Source organism: Macrosteles quadrilineatus, unplaced genomic scaffold (assembly GCF_028750875.1).
Source record: "Macrosteles quadrilineatus isolate MER2022 unplaced genomic scaffold, UCM_ALF_1.0 Scaffold_11__1_contigs__length_5352618, whole genome shotgun sequence".
Classification (NCBI taxonomy): domain Eukaryota; kingdom Metazoa; phylum Arthropoda; class Insecta; order Hemiptera; family Cicadellidae; genus Macrosteles; species Macrosteles quadrilineatus.
The window spans coordinates 4,644,846-4,663,442 of record NW_026542604.1 but is presented as its reverse complement, the minus strand read 5'-3'; the positions used below and the strand labels follow the sequence as shown (position 1 = coordinate 4,663,442).

The following is an 18,597-nucleotide window of genomic DNA, read 5'->3' as shown; positions in this document are numbered from 1 at the left end:
ATGAAAAAAACTCCATCGTCAGAATATATATTTTATTAGTTTATTTAAAATTAGTAAGTTTTATGCTGTACACGACTGTATTGAAAATGTTAACAAAGTTTTGAGATGATTGTTATTTTGTTTATAAATGAGCTCATTGGTTGACTAGTTCGTGATGAATGTGTGAATCATTTACCTGCGAGTTGATAAGCAGAAACCGACGGCTGACGCTGAGTCAGTAAAGATAAGAAAGTTTTCGTCCAGGGTCAGCAAAGTCAGCATTGCTCTGTATCAGTAGGGACGTAAATACTGAACAGATTTTGTGGAAACACATCATAATTTGCATTAGAAAGATTACTATTCACATAATGTATTTTTCCATTACGCCATCTATAAATTTGACACCCAACCCTTGACACGATGCGCCTTGAAAACAGTGGATAATGAATAAAGCCATTCGCCCTATCCCATCGTCTCCTATCTGCCCCATACAACCACGATCCGAGAATTCCCGGGATCTCTACCATTTTATTGGCCGAGTCAAACTGCTCAGCGCCGGCTGTATTGAGCAGAGCCTGCATGAATACTAATCGACAATTCGATTTCTCGGTCTTTTATATGTAAAATCAAATCGCGTTCGGAAATTTTCCCCGATAACCCCAGCCAAGTTAATTTGTTTCCCACTTGTTCAGAGGAATGTTAATGTCACGGTGTATATAGCAGTGGCCGTGTGCATACCGCGCTGTTTGTACGCTGTATCTTACAACTTATCACATTCCATATCGCAGGTGTTTTATGAAGTGTTTTGCAATAAAATACGTGGCATTTTTTGCTTATCTCAGTTCGCACGCGCTGTCTGATAAGTAGAATCACGCTTGGTTGAGGACATTTCTTCAGTGGTAAATATTATTTTGATTGGGCAAGCTTTATGAATGCAAATATGCCAAAACTAAATTACTTTGGGTGTGCACGTGACGGGCTATTTAATTTACTTTATGTTTTGTAAAGCTGAGTAACGAAAGCCACTTAAAGTGTAAACTCTTTCACCATAATATTGATGAACAGGTTCCAAAAAAGTTGTATAATTTTCAAGCTGCTATAAAATGATAAAATCGATCGATTTAGAGCTATTTAGTAAAATCAATTTCTTTGATCTTGGTTAGGAATGTAGCTAACATAACCTATTGTGTTCGACGGATAGTGGCTTGGACTAAAAAAACTAATAACTTTTAAATAAAAGATTTTGAAGATATAAAAATCATCATCATCCTTAAATTATTCTAAATTACTTTTTTATCTCCTTAATAAGCAACAAAGTTATGTTATGTATAAAACAGTGATTACCAGCATTAACAGTGCTCTAACTTGGCAATTTGGATCCATCAATTCTGTTATACAACTTTACTGTATTTGGCAAATTTAATATTAATTAACAACCTTCACAGCGTCTGGCAAATTAATTAAACAAAAACCTCTATCAAAGACGGTTATTATCCTGTGACTTGACTACTTGAGTACACAAAAATTGTGCGTGTGGATGAAAAAAATCAATTTTGCAACTCAAGTCATTTTTAACCTAAAATACTTTATCCACTATCCAAATCCATGCATAGTTTGAAAATTATCACAAGGAGCTATAATTTTCGATTTCATGGTCACGGTCAGAATCAACTTTTTAACATATTAAAACCGAAAATATTCAAACTTGTTAGTAAAACGCTCACTAATAATTATCATTGCTATATTATAAACAAGGCGAAAACTCTGTTGGTCCTTCGAGCCGGATACAAAAAATTATTAATCCTAAGGAGAAACTCCAATGCTCAGACAATGATTGTTAGTATAATGAAGAGCAAAATAATTTAAATTTATTGCATAAATCATCTAATTTAAATTTATGTGGTCCGTATAAGGCGAGGTAGGTTAATTAAACAAGTTGGGACTTGTATGATGCTAATGAACCATCATTGGTACTCCGCTCACTGGCAATAACCGTTCCTCAACGGTTCGATATCCGATATTCACTATCGATATTGGCCGTTCGATATTCGCTATTCACTTCCGCTGTTTTCTAGCGGCAATCGCGATTGGCATCCTCTTTTGATTTTTACCGTCAATTCCTTTAATTAACTCCTACTTGAGACTGAGAACCTAACTGTAAAAAAATAATTTCATTTTGCTATATGACAGGATTTGTTGTTTCTGTGGCTACTTTTACCTCGAGATTCTAACTACTGTATTTTCTCTATTCTGTATTGGGCTCTTAGAAAGGATTTTCTTCACAAGAATTGCTTTTCTAAACTGATTTACCACCCTTCCTAAAGATGAATTTCATCAAGTTTTGTGCATTGTGCTAGTTGCAAAGTTGCCTTTTCCCGTTTAATCTGCACTTTTTTATTGTGGTCTTCGTAGAATTTTACGGTTTTGTAGTATGGTGTTTTAAGGAAATGCTTATTAAGTGCCTGGGTATTAATGAATTAAAGTGGCTCGGGTTTTAGCCAAACCCATAGATATGGAGATTTCTTAGTTACAGTTAATTTATTCGCATACACTTCTTAACATGCTACACTACTTAACACCTTACCCTTCCCCTTACACGGACACTACTTAACATATTATGGCATCGTTTTAATCCAGACAACCCTTAGCTTTAAGGGGAGATGCCCAGTTTTTCGGTCAAAAAATTAATTTTTTATTTATTGCATTGAAAAATTCTTCATCTTTTCCTGATTCAGAAAATATATAATTTTAATATATTTACTACAGTCTAACAATCATAAAAAATAATATAAATAGTACTACACACTCGGTTTTAGTCACAATGGGCTGAATTAGCGTCAATTAAATTTATGTTAGAAATTTAATTTTGTTGAATGGTTGCACTGAATAAATGTTGTTGCTAGGTTAAATAGTCAACAAAAATCTTTTTCTGTTTGTTTTTCTTTCTTCATAACATATGTGTATATAATAATAGTGCTGTTTGTGATGAGGAATAATGTGGCATAGGGTAGGCCTAGGCTTGACTTTAAATGAGTTTTTCCGAAACTGTGTTTTTTAATGTTTAGGTACCATTTTCCAGACTACTATAAGTACCACTGACTTCAAATTTTTTTCTGTTACTTAGGACATCATGGCCCACAAAGTGTACTAAAAGTTTGCTTCTATGTTTAAAAAAAACATTAACAATAAAATTAATTAATATTTGTAAAATAGTGAAAAAAATTATATATTTTAAACATTTTGATAAAATATAATTTTTTTGGTAGAACATATTTAAATTAGTACAGTTTGTCTTAAATGTCAATACAAATAAGTAGTTAAAATTTGATATGCATAGCTAAAAGGGTTCTTTCTTAAATGGTACCTAAGCAACACGATGTTTACCCATATAAAATGCATTAAATCTAAAAAGTGGGCATCTCCCCTTAAGTACTAACTAGTCATGTAACCTTATTCCCAAATTTAAATGTCACTCAATTAAAATAAATTTAAGGACACTAATACACAAACCGATTCAGCGCACATCCACGCGTTCCCAACAGAAATAAAACTAGAACGCAGATTTGACCTAATGAAAGCCACATGGTGTAAACCAATGGCGGCTTATGACTACTCTCCGTCGTAAAATGTAATGGCGGCCGTAACCGCGAGAACAAATGGCAAAATGTCGTAAAACAAGGCCGTGTTTACGACACGGTATGTAGTGTGTAGGCACGGTGTACAGTGGCGATCTGGCTCACAGGGTGGCCAACAACCAAACAATTATTTATTCAGGTATGAATACAGTTGGCAGCATTTGTTACCGCTTTCACTAAAGGTGGGTCTGTTGAATGGGTTCGAATTTGCATTTTTTACAAATGCGTGGATTTTGATGTACGTGGATTTGTTTTGGATTGCGATAAAGTTGTGTAATGAAGTTTTTATCTATTTTCGCAAAAAGAAATGTATTTTTGTAAAAAAAACCTCATAGTTAGACCGGATAATATTACAGTAGCCTACAGTATTTGGAAAGAGGCCAGTTCTTAAATAGTTCAATGTTTGTCGAATACGACGTGCTATAGACGTGTGGCGTAATTTATCTCATAATTGCGATACATGTGGTACACAAGATCTTTGAAAACGTATTCTTCAAAGATAAATAGGTACTTTGCTTTGTAACTAAATAGCAAGTTAGTTAAACTTTGTAAATAAATAACACGTTGACAATCAGCTGATACTCCGACTCCGGAGCTACTTACTATTTTAGTGCTGACGAAATAGGTGATAAAAGTGACAGAAGGAAGCGGAAACGGCCGGGATTAATGCAACAGCTGTCGCAATAAAATATGTCTCCTCTAGCAGCCATCGCGATTAATCGTCTTATTGTTTTATGGATGTTTACCTACAAGGGGACATTATTCAAACTCATGTCCCGTAGTTAGTTTATTAGCCGCATAAATATTTATAATCGACAATTTAAAATCGGTTTCGAATTGCTGTTTTAAAACAGTTGGAGAATAAAAGTGAACAGTGGAACATTGCAGGGAAGATTTGTTGCTGGGCATTGTAGATGGTGTCGCCCGTAGATGGATAGTGGCGCCGCCTGTGGCGTACTTAGCAAACAATCGTCTGGTTGAGGAGGTGGCGTTGTGTCCTCTGCTACCTCAGTTTCTTGTGTGGTTGTAGTTAGACGTGATGCTAGAGAGTCTTGTCATCTCTAATCGAAAAAAGGCATAACTCCATAAAACACTGTTTCGAAACAAATTTTCGGAGTAGTGCCTTTCGGAGTCGTGCACATTTTTTTCGAAGCAGTGCCTGGACGTGTACATTTTCTTGGAACAGTGACTGGCCATGCACATTCTTTCGGAGTAGTGCCTTAGATGCGTGCTCTTTTTGGAATTGTGCTTTTCGGAGTAATCCGTTTCGGAACAATGCCGTACACCGCTCTAACCTCAGCAGCTGGTTGTTTTTCCTGTGGTTTAGTTAGAGGTGGTGCTAGGGTGTCGTTGAATTACCCCAAGTGATGTACTGACTGTCGACCCCGCCCATTGGTCTTTGGTGCTCGGCCAAACCGTTTGTCCGCTAGATCGCCTCTCTTCTTCCCTCGTAAATGACCGCTCGATTAGACGAGGAGGGAGAGAAGAGAAGTGCTGAGTTTCAACAGATTTACTTACCGTATTAGCACCATGCACGACGTTATCTCAACTTTTACGTAATAGAGAATTTTTTAGTTTAACATGGTGTCAAAGACCTTAAGTTCATGAATTTTCTATAGCTCAATTTATGCCCTATCGTTTCAATTAACTTGTTTCTTGGTTGTACTATAATTTATGTAGGTTCATGTAAAGATAGGCAACTAAAATGACATAAGCTTACATTGAATTAATGATTTGTATTCATTATTATAAAATGGTTATACCGTAAATAAATAAATGAATAATCAATTTTCTGGACTAGCTTTCTCTCAATGTAATGTTATTGGCGGACAGTAAGTCTGTAAGATCCCGTCTCTTTCTCCCCGGGGGCGGAATTACGTGTCTGACAGTATGACTGATGTATTTGTTTGGTTAGTGGAATGTTCGTCTAAACTATTATTGAATCCTAGTTGCCACAAACGCTCAACAATAACTGTCAGATTGCTTATATAAAGAAGACTATCAAATTATGTTTCCTTGAAAGCTTACTGGTAAAATCGTTTGAAACCAAAATAACACAGAAGAGTAGGAGACCACTCGAGTGTTGTAGGTAGTGACTGCGTTGCTTGACTTTTTATACCACATTGCTATTCGCACGTCAGTACAATTTAATATTTGGCATCAATCTAGTTGCAAATGCATCGGAAAAAAAATTTGGTAAAATAAATTTTCATATAGGTACTTTGACGTTTGACTGTTTTGCTATTGTATTCATATTGCTTCGGGTTGACACAGCTTCGGGTGAAAATTACGCGTAAAGACAATGATATATACGTCTTTAAGCAGCCCTATTCAATTTGTTTCCGAAATTTTCACGTTTTTATTGCCGATCCTCATATAACTTATGTGTGGATTTGTGTGCGGAATGCCAACAGTGTATCAACAGTTGAAGCTACGCTAACTTATTTACTCCCAAAACCAACCCTTACAATGATACTTGCCATCTGTGCGCGTTACAAGGGCGGATTCGAAACAAGATTAACCAAAGCCCGATCAGTTTACAATCACGGCCAATCAAGGGCGGTAAATCTAATTCCGAATCGATTTTTCCGCGCGACTGCGGGGAGCGAACCCGAGCCATCGAGGGGGAGGGGCAAAGCCAAACGCACTCTCGGCGTGAAATTATGGCGTCTGTGGGAGATATATTGGCACGCCCGACACGCTCCGCACGCGTGAGTCTGTTGTAAACAAACAAACAAATGAGACGAGTCAAGGGTTGCAACCTTCAGTGCAGATGTGTTTGATGTTTGTTTTATAAGCGATTTGAAACGTCGTTGTAGTCTACTAGTTGGGAATTAAACACACTTTGTAGGTTTGACATTCTCTGAACACAATAAATTTGAAGGCGCGTGCAGTCAGATTGATGTACAGTTAGTTTTGTTGTTTATTTATTGTTTATTGTTTGGCCACTTTTAAACTAATCATAACATTTAACGTTTAACTAATCATAACATTGTTTTGATTTGCTGGTAATCTACTATTTTACCTGATGATAATGATACGTAACCTGTAGTTGACATATCTGTGAATTATTGCTGGTTATCTGGTATTATAAACAAAAAGTTAAATAGGTCAACGTATAACATACTAATATAAAATAGCGTCCTGAAAACCAACATACTATAAAAACATTTTCAAACTCCAATCAAGTTGGTTAATATAACCATGACAATCTATAAATATATAATGAATAATACGCAGAATAAAGAACTTTATTCTTCAATAACACCTACAAATATACAGGGTGTAAATTAAGTCTGGCACACATTTTTTATCTTTTTTTCTATAGTAGATAGAAGAAATCAATTTGCGGGAATGATTAATAACAAATGTTAGGCACTTTTTACAAATTTTGAAAATAAAAATTCCCTTAAGGGCAAGGGGGGGTGGGGGGTAACTAAAAATTTTCAAATGACAACCCCCATCTTGTGACCCCTCATTTTAAAGGTCATTGGAAGACAAATCCAAAGATGTGTCTAAAAAATTTTTTTTGCACCCTATCCAAGATGGCGGTTTAAAATGTACTTAGGGTTGAATGGGTAAATTAGGTATGGCACACATTTCTTATCTTTTTTACTCTTTGTAGATAGAAGGAATTAATTTGCGGGACTGAGTAAGAACAAATGTTTGGCACTTTTTCATAATTTTGAAAAAAAATCCCCTTAAGGGTAAGGTGGGGGTGGGGGGCAACTAAAAATTTTCAAATAACAACCCCCATCTTGTGACCTCTCATTTTAAAGGTATTTGAGAGACCAATTTAACAATGTGTCTAAAAATGTTTTTTAAGCACCCTGTCCAATATGGCGGCTTAAAATGTGCTTAGGGTTGAACAAGTAAATTACGTCTGAAACACATTTTTATTTTTTTTTTTACCAAAAATAAAGTTATAATAGATTTGATAGTTTATATCAGAAAACCTTGGACAATAGGACGAACTGCAATAAACAAACTTATGTAGCTCTTATCACTTAGTAAATAAATCTGATAATTGAGATTCCAGGTTTGGACGTTGCACTCACTTGGAATTCCTATCCTCTTTCCTAAGACTGCAGGCTAATCAGGTAACAATCTTATCAGTTTTTCCTTATTCCCCTTCAGTCTGTGTAGGTAGTTTCTTTGGAGTAGTCGTAAGTACATCTTTTATTATTTTTATTTAACATGGCGTTGTTAACAACAAAACAGAAGATAGAAATACTTGTCATTGTTGGCTATGGAGATAAAAAACGGACTCAACTTGAAGCGTGTGATATTTTTAACAACTTGTACCCTGATCGCCAAATTAATCGAGCTACAGTATCTAAGATATGTAATAAGTTTGCTGAAACGGGGGATGTTGCAAGTAAACCAAGAAGTGGTAGGCCAAAATCTGTACTCACTGAAGAAACTAGACTGAATATACTTCTTAGCGTTGAAGAAAATCATCACACATCGACACGCAGGATTGGAAATGACTTTGGGATAAGTCACATGTCGGTCCACAAAGCCCTTAAAGCCGAGAAGTTTCATCCTTTTAAGGTTCAGTTAATACATGAATTGAACGAGGACGATTTTGACCGCAGGATTGAATTCTGTGAACTCATGATGCAACGGTGTACTTTGGATCCAATGTTCAAAAATATAATTGTATTTTCAGATGAGGCTTCATTTAGTCTTCATGGTCACGTGAACAGACAAAACTATAGGTATTGGTCTCCTGAAAATCCTCATTGGGCTCAAGAATGCCATACTCAAAATCCCCAAAAAGTCAATGTTTGGGCAGGCATTGTCGGGACCAAATTAATAGGGCCATTCGTGATCGAAGGAAATCTAAACGGAAACCGTTATCTGGAGTTACTGCGAGAGTCGATAGTACCTGCCATTGCCCATGAGTTTCCTCCGGAAGACGAAGAAAATGTTGTCAACGAGAACATTTGGTTTCAGCAAGATGGCGCACCACCTCACTATAATGCTGAAGTCCGAAATTACTTGGACGAAGTTTTTCCAGATCGTTGGATAGGGAGGCGGGGAGCTATTGAATGGCCTGCCAGATCACCCGACTTGACGCCGTTAGACTACTTTTTGTGGGGCCACCTAAAAAGTAGAGTATTTGTTAACCGCCCAGAAAACATCCAGGATCTCACAGCAAGAATAATAATGGAAGCACGATCTATTAATGAAGAAACGCTGTCCAGGGTGGTAAACGAATTTTACAATCGGTTGGGGCTCTGTCAAGTTTCTCTTGGGCATCAGTTTGAGCATTTGTGAATATTAACAAGTACGTAAAGTTGATTATTGCAATTACATTTATTATTTAGTTTAGGAATTTCTATTAATTTTGATTGCTATTGTGTTTTTGTTGTTGTAGGGTTGTAGTATTATTGTAATTATTTGGTATTCTATTTTATAGTATTGGTAATCAATTTTTACACTATCAAACATTAGAGTATAAAGGAAAAAAGGTGTTCCAGACTTAATTCACCCGTTCAACGCTAAATGCATTTTAAGCCACCATATTAGACAGGATGCAAAAAAAACATTTTCAAACACATCGTTAAATTTGTCTTCCAAATACCTTTAAAATGAGGGGTCACAAGATGGGGGTTGTCTTTTGAAAATTTTTAGTTGCCCCCCCCCTTACCATTAGGGGATTTTTTCAAATAAATAAAAAGGTGCCTGATTTTGGCTCAGTCCCACGAGTGGATAAGTTCTATCTATTAATGGCAAAAAAGATAAAATTGTGTTCCAGACCCCACCCGTTTAACCCCAAGCACATTTAAAGCCGCCATCTTGGACAGGATGCAAAAAATTTTTTTCAGACACATCGTTAAATTTGTCTTCCAAATACCTTTAAAATGAGGGGTCACAAGATGGGGGTTGTCTTTTGAAAATTTTTAGTTGCCCCCCCCCTTACCATTAGGGGATTTTTTCAAATAAATAAAAAGGTGCCTTATTTTGGCTCAGTCCCACGAGTGGATAAGTTCTATCTATTAATGGCAAAAAAGATAAAATTGTGTTCCAGACCCCACCCGTTTAACCCCAAGCACATTTAAAGCCGCCATCTTGGACAGGATGCAAAAAATTTTTTTTCAGACACATCGTTAAATTTGACTTCCAAATAACTTGAAAATGAGTGGTCACAAGATGGGGGTTGTTATTTGAAAATTTTTAGTTGCCCCCCACCCCCACCTTACCCTTAAGGGGATTTTTTTTCAAAATTATGAAAAAGTGCCAAACATTTTTTTTACTCAGTCCCGCAAATTAATTCCTTCTATCTACAAAGAGTAAAAAAGATAAGAAATGTGTGCCATACCTAATTTACCCATTCAACCCTAAGTACATTTTAAACCGCCATCTTGGATAGGGTGCAAAAAAAAATTTTTTAGACACATCTTTGGATTTGTCTTCCAATGACCTTTAAAATGAGGGGTCACAAGATGGGGGTTGTCATTTGAAAATTTTTAGTTACCCCCCACCCCCCCTTGCCCTTAAGGGAATTATTATTTTCAAAATTTGTAAAAAGTGCCTAACATTTGTTATTAATCATTCCCGCAAATTGATTTCTTCTATCTACTATAGAAAAAAAGATAAAAAATGTGTGCCAGACTTAATTTACACCCTGTATAACATTTATAACTACACAAGGAATACTAAAAATCAACCAGGAAAAGATTAAATGAATAAGAAATGAACGTTTAGAAAACCTGTCAACAATCAACAAATTACTACAGGTAAAAGTCGTGCAGACCAGCGGAGTGAAGCTGGTTCAGGCAGTTCAGTAAATCTAGTATAAATGGTGTTTAATAATGTAATTACTGTAAGTGCTGAAGTTATGGCCGCGACGGGATTCTTGGCTCAGGTTTTTGTCGTCAGTCCGTCTGTGAAGTAATGAATTCTCGCGCGGTGGTCGATCCACTCACTAGTGGACAGTTTGACTTATTTGCGGTCGGATTCGAGTTGTCCACAAATGGACTAGTGGACAGAAAACTCTAGGTATTGTGCACTAGCCATACGAGTATATAGAATTATGTGAAAACTGTCAACAAAGTTATATTAGGGGTTTACCATAAATGTTCAACTCTTGTAAAATTAATTATTCGAAACGTAATTTATTGTATGTATTTTAATCAATACATGTACGTATAAGTAAAAAAAAAACTCCTTAGTGTATATTTATACTGACCGGATTTGAAAACTTTATTAGATATAGGCAAAAGTAGTTCCAGGCATAATTTTTTCGATAAGTTTGAAATTAAGAGTTGATGTACAATCTGGCTATAAAGCTACATAAACTCATTGCATTTAAAATGAATTTTCTGAAAACCGTTGTAAATAATTGAAATCAACGAAAATATTTTACATGAATATTGAAGGTCCAAACCTGTTTTTCCGGAGGTTTTTTTATCCTCGATTTAGTATTTTATATTAGGGAAGTATTTGTATTACGAGTATTACTTATTTCAATATAAGGTATCCTAATTTTCCTGGCAGCTTTAATTGTTATTCGGTAGCTATCTACTATACATTGATTTACAACATTGTTTTTGACATCCAACAAATCTAGAGGAAACCAAGCTACCCTAAAACACCGCAAGTGGTAACTTTTGCTAAACAATTTTACAATATCGCAATTTCTTCGTGTTACATTACAAGACTTTTACGCCGTGACGATTTCTTCGTACAGACCCTACTACGAGTGTTTTCCACCACACCCCGCCGTCGCTACCGTGTGGCCGGCGAGCTGCTACTGCTGCTATGCGCTCGTCATTACAAATTCCCGCGGTCGACCATTGTCGAAGCCCCGCAGTTTGTCACTGTCGCGGAGGCGATACATTTCGCACTTAGCTGCCGCAATCATTGCCCCGCTGCTCCGCAGTCCGACCACGTCCGTCCCCCTCGCCCCGGACCCGGGCTCTCTCCGGCGTTATTGCGATTTATGGAGTCGTCCGTTTTACCCGGTGAGAGGGTGATAAATCTGGAAAATGAGGGTGGCGCGACACTCTACACGTCACAACTGTGAAAAGTGCAATTGGCGCTCTAGAGGTGTAGCAGACAATGTACGCTCCACCTGCAAACTCTGTACAACTTGTGTATGTTCAAACTGGTTACACATGACTACGGATCAAATTACACGATTTTGTCAACACACTGCTTGCCAACATTACACACTCTTACCACACCCAAAACATTTCCATGTCACAAATCTGAAGAGACAATCGAAAATGTCATCTTAAATGTCTGACGAGTGTCAAATTAGTTTCAATCAGAACAGGTCACGTGGACCAGTAGCACATCAACACTCGAGATGACGACGAACAACGACGATTATCATCTAATTAACTAGATAACGTCACTCGGAGACCAATCAATGTCAAATGTGGAGAAACGTTCAACAGCTGTCGCGCCCGCTCCCTCCAGAACTTCACACATGTAGACATTCTCCCCGATCTTCCCGCCGATTCCGCCGATATCTCTCTCGACGCATATTAATGTCCTATTTGAAGACTTTAGCACGCCGCCGCCAATTTGTAGCCCTCCGCCTTAATTGGGGCCCTATCGCGTATCTCACGTCATCTCGCGGGAGCGGCTATAATTATTTTATAAGTTTCTGCCTTTATTATGGAAACGGAAGGGAATTAATTAAATTAGTCTGATTTATGGGCCTATCTCTGTCTCGGGATGGTAATGTGGTTTTGATACCAGTAGTTTGGTGAGTGAATCGAAGCGTCGGAGGAATGCGTTTCATCTAGGGAAAATTGCTATGTGCAACATCAAAAATAATACTTTTACTTTGTGATGTTCTATTTTGTTTGTATATGTAAATACTTAAGTAATATACTGTATATCGTAAATACAACATAATCTACAGTAAAATTTACAACATACCATGTTTGTTATATTTTTAGCACGTCGAAGTAATTGGCATCCTTCTAATAGAATACTTCCAGTTTTCACACGAGTGAATAGTGTGATTGTAGAATCGAATGAGAATCTCTTTGTAGTTTTGCTATCCAGGAGAGCTGTTACTTAGGACATTTTAAATAGACCAATTTTCATGGTCCAGTGAAGATGGTCTTATGCAAATTATTTCACTTACTTGTCAACGTATACTGCGTATTTTTGTAATTTTACATTTCACTTTATGTAGGGGCGCACGCAGACGTCTATTGACAGCTGATAATAGCCAATCCCAACCCTTATCAGTTATCGGCTGAAGGCCAGTCACTTAATGAACAATATGGCCGCCATGCTCCCGTATTAATGGATTCAATATAGGTTATCTGGTGAAATCTGATACACAAGTAGTTGATGGGATTTTACCAGCCGAGAATACAACAATAAGCTTAATACAGTACAGTGTTGTTTGTCGAAACAGTTGATATTCGGTACGGATCGAAAAAGAAGAATTTGTTGGATGATATGGAAATGGTGTAAATACCTGGTTAAGGTCTTCCTTAAAATTGCCTTCTGCAAACCTTCAGTTTCAACGTCTAGACTGTTCATACATATCATCCTTTGCTATATAGGATCGTCACGCCGGAAAAATGAAGAGTGCATTTGTTCATGTGTACCACATGGTAAATAATTGTAAAAACTTTATGTAAAATTCTATTTTTTTAACCTTGCAATCCTATGAATTCATCCTGTACATTCATAAGGTAAAAACATATACATATAGTGTACATTCAATTAAGAGAATTATACTAGCTTATATTCAACCCAGTTAGCTAACGTTCGATTATGGTTCACTAAATTGTAATTGGTGATGTTTGAAAAAAAACCTTAACAGAAATAATTCAAGAATTCATTTATTTAACCAAGTGAGACACAATATACAAACACCGGTTACGTCACACGAAAATACAATGTAATTTAGATTAGAATGATAAAAACGAAAAACAAAACTTTACAGCACATATTTTATTTCCAGGGATGATTTGAACTATAGCCGTCAGCAATTGAACATTTGGTTAAATTCACTTTAAAGACAGAACTATTTTAAACTCCAAACGTACATAAAAATAATCCAAACGAAAGCATTGCAAGTCATTTCTGGACAGAGGCAGGGAAGTAAAAAGGAAGTCGGAAAAGTTAAAACATTATAAACGGAGTGGAGAGCAACATGTCTTGGATCGGAACAAACTATTTACGGATATCGGAGAGTTCGGAACTTCTTTCCACTCAGCAGACGGGGAAGTTCTTTCCACCCCTTGTAGGGGGGGGGGGGGGTTAGGGGGATCAGATAAAATCACTGTCTTACATAATTCAGCCTCTTGAACGGACAATCTCGCCATCTTGCTGCAGTAAGTGCTGAATACGCCACTTAACTAAGTGCAATGATTGCGAATACCACTTAACTGTTATTATAAAACAGTACTTGTTAACTGCACCAGTTGTTCCAATTCGTAAAAATATAAATTGTATTTTTCAACACATTATTTTATTTGATCACCGCTTTGTCTGTTTATTGCCCTGCAGATTATTCACTTAGGATCCTATAAAGTTTAGTTGGGAGTTCACCCTTACAGAAAAGTTCTTTTCCTCGATGAGAATTATGTATTTTCTAGATAAATGTGTCAATATTTAGGCTAAATTGGGCTCTGAACCAGGAGTAACGGCATTACCACATAGTTAAAATCTGTTGGTCACTGGACAGATTAGAACCTGAGCCGTTGGTATATAAGTCCCGCATTCTGACCACTAGGCTAGTCGATTGTTATTTCAACAATTAAACTGTCTTCTATTACAAATATTTTCCGTACAACGTGCAATTAACTTATTTGTTTGTCTTATTTTGATACAGTATATTTCCACTACTTTTAAAATCATTAGGGATAATATACAACTACCCCTTTTCTCCTAAAAATCTGTATTATAACAGATTCACAAAATTATTTCGTGTATAATTTCCTTAAATAATTTAACTGTGGTTAGAAATACAACTTATTAGCCCTGCAACTATGATGTATTGTGTTTAAATTGGTTTTAATCACACTTGTTTTTACAAATTAATTTTACTGTCTTAACTATCGAAGCCAGGACGACCAGAGCAGCGCTCAATGAAGAACTTAAAGTGCACGAATGCACCACTCAATTAATTAAAGGTGCGCCGATCATTAATGGAACCGATAAATCGTTACGATCTAGTTATCCGCCCAGCTGACTGAAATACTAATGCGAAATTATTAACAATATTATCCTGGAGGAATTACGGTAACGCCGGGGTAGGGTAATTTAATTACCCTTTATGCTTTATAGGACGGACTTCCTTTTACGGGAGCAACTGATGGGAGAGTAGCTCGGGACCGATGTATGCGTTAAGATGCATTCTATGTAGTTGGGAATGTTTAGGCCAACGCTAGATTTATCTAGTAGAATTTGTAAATATGTTTAATTACCAGCCCAGTCACGAATTGTGTTGATTGTTTTGGTACTTACATAACAAAAGTTAATGTACCTAGAGGCAATTTTGCAGTCGGTGGTTTCATTGGAATACTGTAACTTATTTTATGAGATATTGTCATTGAAAATGTTGTTTTCTTCCATTATATGCTGTAAGTAAAATTACTTTCGTTAGTTTAATTAATAATATTAAATTAAAATTAATTTGTGTAGCCCCTGAGCTGTTGGACATAATGTAAGACTAAATTACTTTACGTAATCCCGTCACAGCTCCATAAAATATGTCAATTCAACTCTACATATGTACCTGAAGCTGACGATGGTGTTGTAACACCGAAACAAGTCCTGAATTGACATATTTTATTGTGCTGTGACGGGATTACGTAAGTGATTCAGTCTTACAATAATAAAACACAGTACCACATAGATTTTGTAGATTTATTAATATATTTTATAATTACCAGTACAATGTTAAAGGGAAAACTAATGATTTACAAGTAATTGAAATTAAATTCAGCTAAGGAAATTAGGTACTATTGTATTTTCATGGTCAATGAAATCGCAGTGATACAAAATGACAAACGACAGAATACTTTCCAACAGTTTCTAATAAACATCTCTAACAAACGGTATTATTAAAAAGGCTATTACTTGGACAAAAGAACCACTGAGATCTAAACTGGGACTGATATGTACAGGACTATTTTAATTAGTACAAGAAAATGTCAAACTTAAAAACTGAAAAATAAAATGACTTGGTTGTGTCAGATCGACAAACCAATTATACACATATAATAAACGAATCCCTGCATGCAAGACCCCTCTGATACGAAATCCTTTGAAACAACATAAATCGAATGTAAAGTGATAGTTTGTTTAACACTAGAGACAAAGTGTTATAAACACCCATCAAAGCGAAGGGAGAATATCTGCTTCAATTAACATCACCAAGGGGTTGCAGGGAAGGGGCGGCAGCAGGTGCTCTTTACTGCCGCAATTATAGGCTCTTTTATAGCCCACAAACTGAACCCAGCTTATTAGCCTGCTACCCTGTGTTTAGCCTGTCTTGTTAGCCGATTATATCAAAGGCCTCTTCATCACAACCCTGTGGTTAGCCTGCTAAAGGCTTCTCTATATCATACACTGAGTTTCTACTTACTTTGTTGTCGTTTGACCTTTATAACATCATCATAATTGGGTGATGGTGTAGACTAAACTGTGGCTAGCCTGCTAAAGGCTTCTCTATATCCTACACTGAGTTTCTACTTACTTTGTGGTCGTTTGACCTTTATAACATCATCATAATTGGGTGATGGTGTAGACTAAACTGTGGCTAGCCTGCTAAAGGCTTCTCTATATCCTACACTGAGGTTCTACTTACTTTGTGGTCGTTTGACCTTTATAACATCATCATAATTGGGCGATAGAGTTGCCTAACTGTGGTCAGCCTTCTAATGGTTTCTCCACACCCTACAATGTGGTTTTACTTATTTTGTGGCTTTTTGGCCTGTATTATTAGTTGATTACAGCTAAGACCGTGGTTTTTAATGGCATTTTTTAGTGGTTCGTTGACATTTTTTGTTGATAATATTAATTCGCCCATAAATACCATCGCAGCCAGGTTCAAAATCTCACACAAAAGCTCTAGTTTTAACATTTTGTATTAAGTTTTGCAATCTTTGAAGTATTAATTTGCATTGCTGAGGTAAAAATTATTTAAAAAACTACTAAGACGGTAGAGATCGTTTTCCCATTTATTTCAAAACATTAGGTTATTATTATTACTTTTATAAAAGTTTTGTATCGAAACAATTTGTTGATTCCACAAACGACAATTTAAACATCGGTAAACATTCACGTAACAGGATTTAAATTGGTAAGTACGATTTACAACATTTTTTGTAGAACGTTAAATTTTCAATAATTTTAGCGAAAATAAAACAAACACATTTGAAACTTTAAGCTGTAATGCACTGTACATATTTTTTAAAAGTACATAGCACATTCTTTACCCACATGTAGAACTAAAACAAAGTGCAATTCCACCAAGCGTCGTTGTACAATGTTAAACTAACCAAGGTGGAAAGCCAATAAAACACGCGGACCAAACACGAACGCTAAGGTGTAAGAACAAGTGTAAACAAAGTGTGGGACGAGCATATGCACTTGTAAAAAACTCATTTCCAAGTTAATAACGGGGTAGTTTAAGTGTTTGCTGGTGCGGGGGGGGGGAGGGAGGTGGTGGTGAAGAGAGGGAGGTTGTGAGTTGTCTCAGGTTTACAAGTTCGATCAATATCGCACACGTTACTCTTGTCTTGTCGTATCTCTTCACAATGTTACAAGCTTCTGACAAATGTGTATTCTCTCTGAATCAGTCAAACCTTATGTTTTAGAAAATACGTCTTGTAACTTACAAAACTTTCGGGAGATTCAAGAATTTTATTAGGTTTGTTGGTACTGAATTTAATTAATTTTCCTTTAATCTAGTAGACGTTTGAATTTTAAATATAGGTATTTTCGATTAAATGTTGAAATGGGTGAAATTTGATGCTGGTTCATATAGAATTAGGTTGAATTTTAAACGAAAGCATTCATCAGTACTAAAACGAAATGTTATAGCAAGTGGTTATTTATGCAAGAACTAGGCACTCAATTTCTATTTGCAAAAATACACCCTCTTCGGTCATTTTAGTGTTACAAAATTATCTCACAGCTATAAAAAAGTGTATGACCACCAAGGTTTGTATTATTAAGTAAACTAAATTTTCACTCAAACCACAAATTAACTTATTGACGATTGTGTAGCATTACTCTTCTTGATTATAAACTAACAGCACATTCTCAACTATGAATGTTAAGTTAAGAGCCCGCAGTAGCAAACCAAAGACCAATTTTCCGCAGCCAGTCTCCAAGTGAGTTGAGAATGAGTTTACACCGCCACTAATGCAATTGAATAGTGATTCTCCTGATGGCATATTACTGTGTTGCTTTTGAGTGGTTAAATGCAACTCGTTTTTGTTTTTTTTACAAATTCCAGGTTAATCGGCTTCATTTTCAAATTAAAAAATAAGACCTATAAAAATATTATCAAATGTATCAATTATTTTAAAGTGGCGTTATTTATGGATTCAGCGTGTATTGAGAACTAATTTTTGATTGTTGGCCTTTTGATTGGACACTAGAACACAGCAGACGCAATCAGCAAATCATTTACGAATTGTGAGTTATTTAATTTAGGTGATTTACGAATATAATTAATACATTAAAATTGAAGGTAAATATAAAACAAACTCATATTTACAGTTGGCAGTTACTCGAAGCACATACGACTCTGTATGTGTTACATACGCTGTTTACTATTTCTGAATAAAAATCTGTTCACTGTTACTAAACAAATACTCCGCCCGTGAATTTCAGCGGGAAGTTGAATCAACGAAAACATATTATTGCAGCTGTTGTCATGAAAATTCTACTGTATTTTGTTTATATATAAAAACAAAAAACCCAGTGAAATTTTCTGAAACATTATGACGGTAACAAATCGTCAAATTCCCTTTGCCCAGCT

At 36.1% G+C, this 18,597-nt stretch overlaps 1 protein-coding gene across 3 annotated transcripts in view; it reads left to right on the top strand.

Annotated features, from left to right (window-relative positions):
- Nucleotides 1-18,597, top strand: part of LOC129004795 (homeobox protein araucan-like) — a 120,750-nt gene that overhangs the window by 63,056 nt on the left and 39,097 nt on the right. The gene's annotated exons all lie outside the window — the stretch shown is intronic.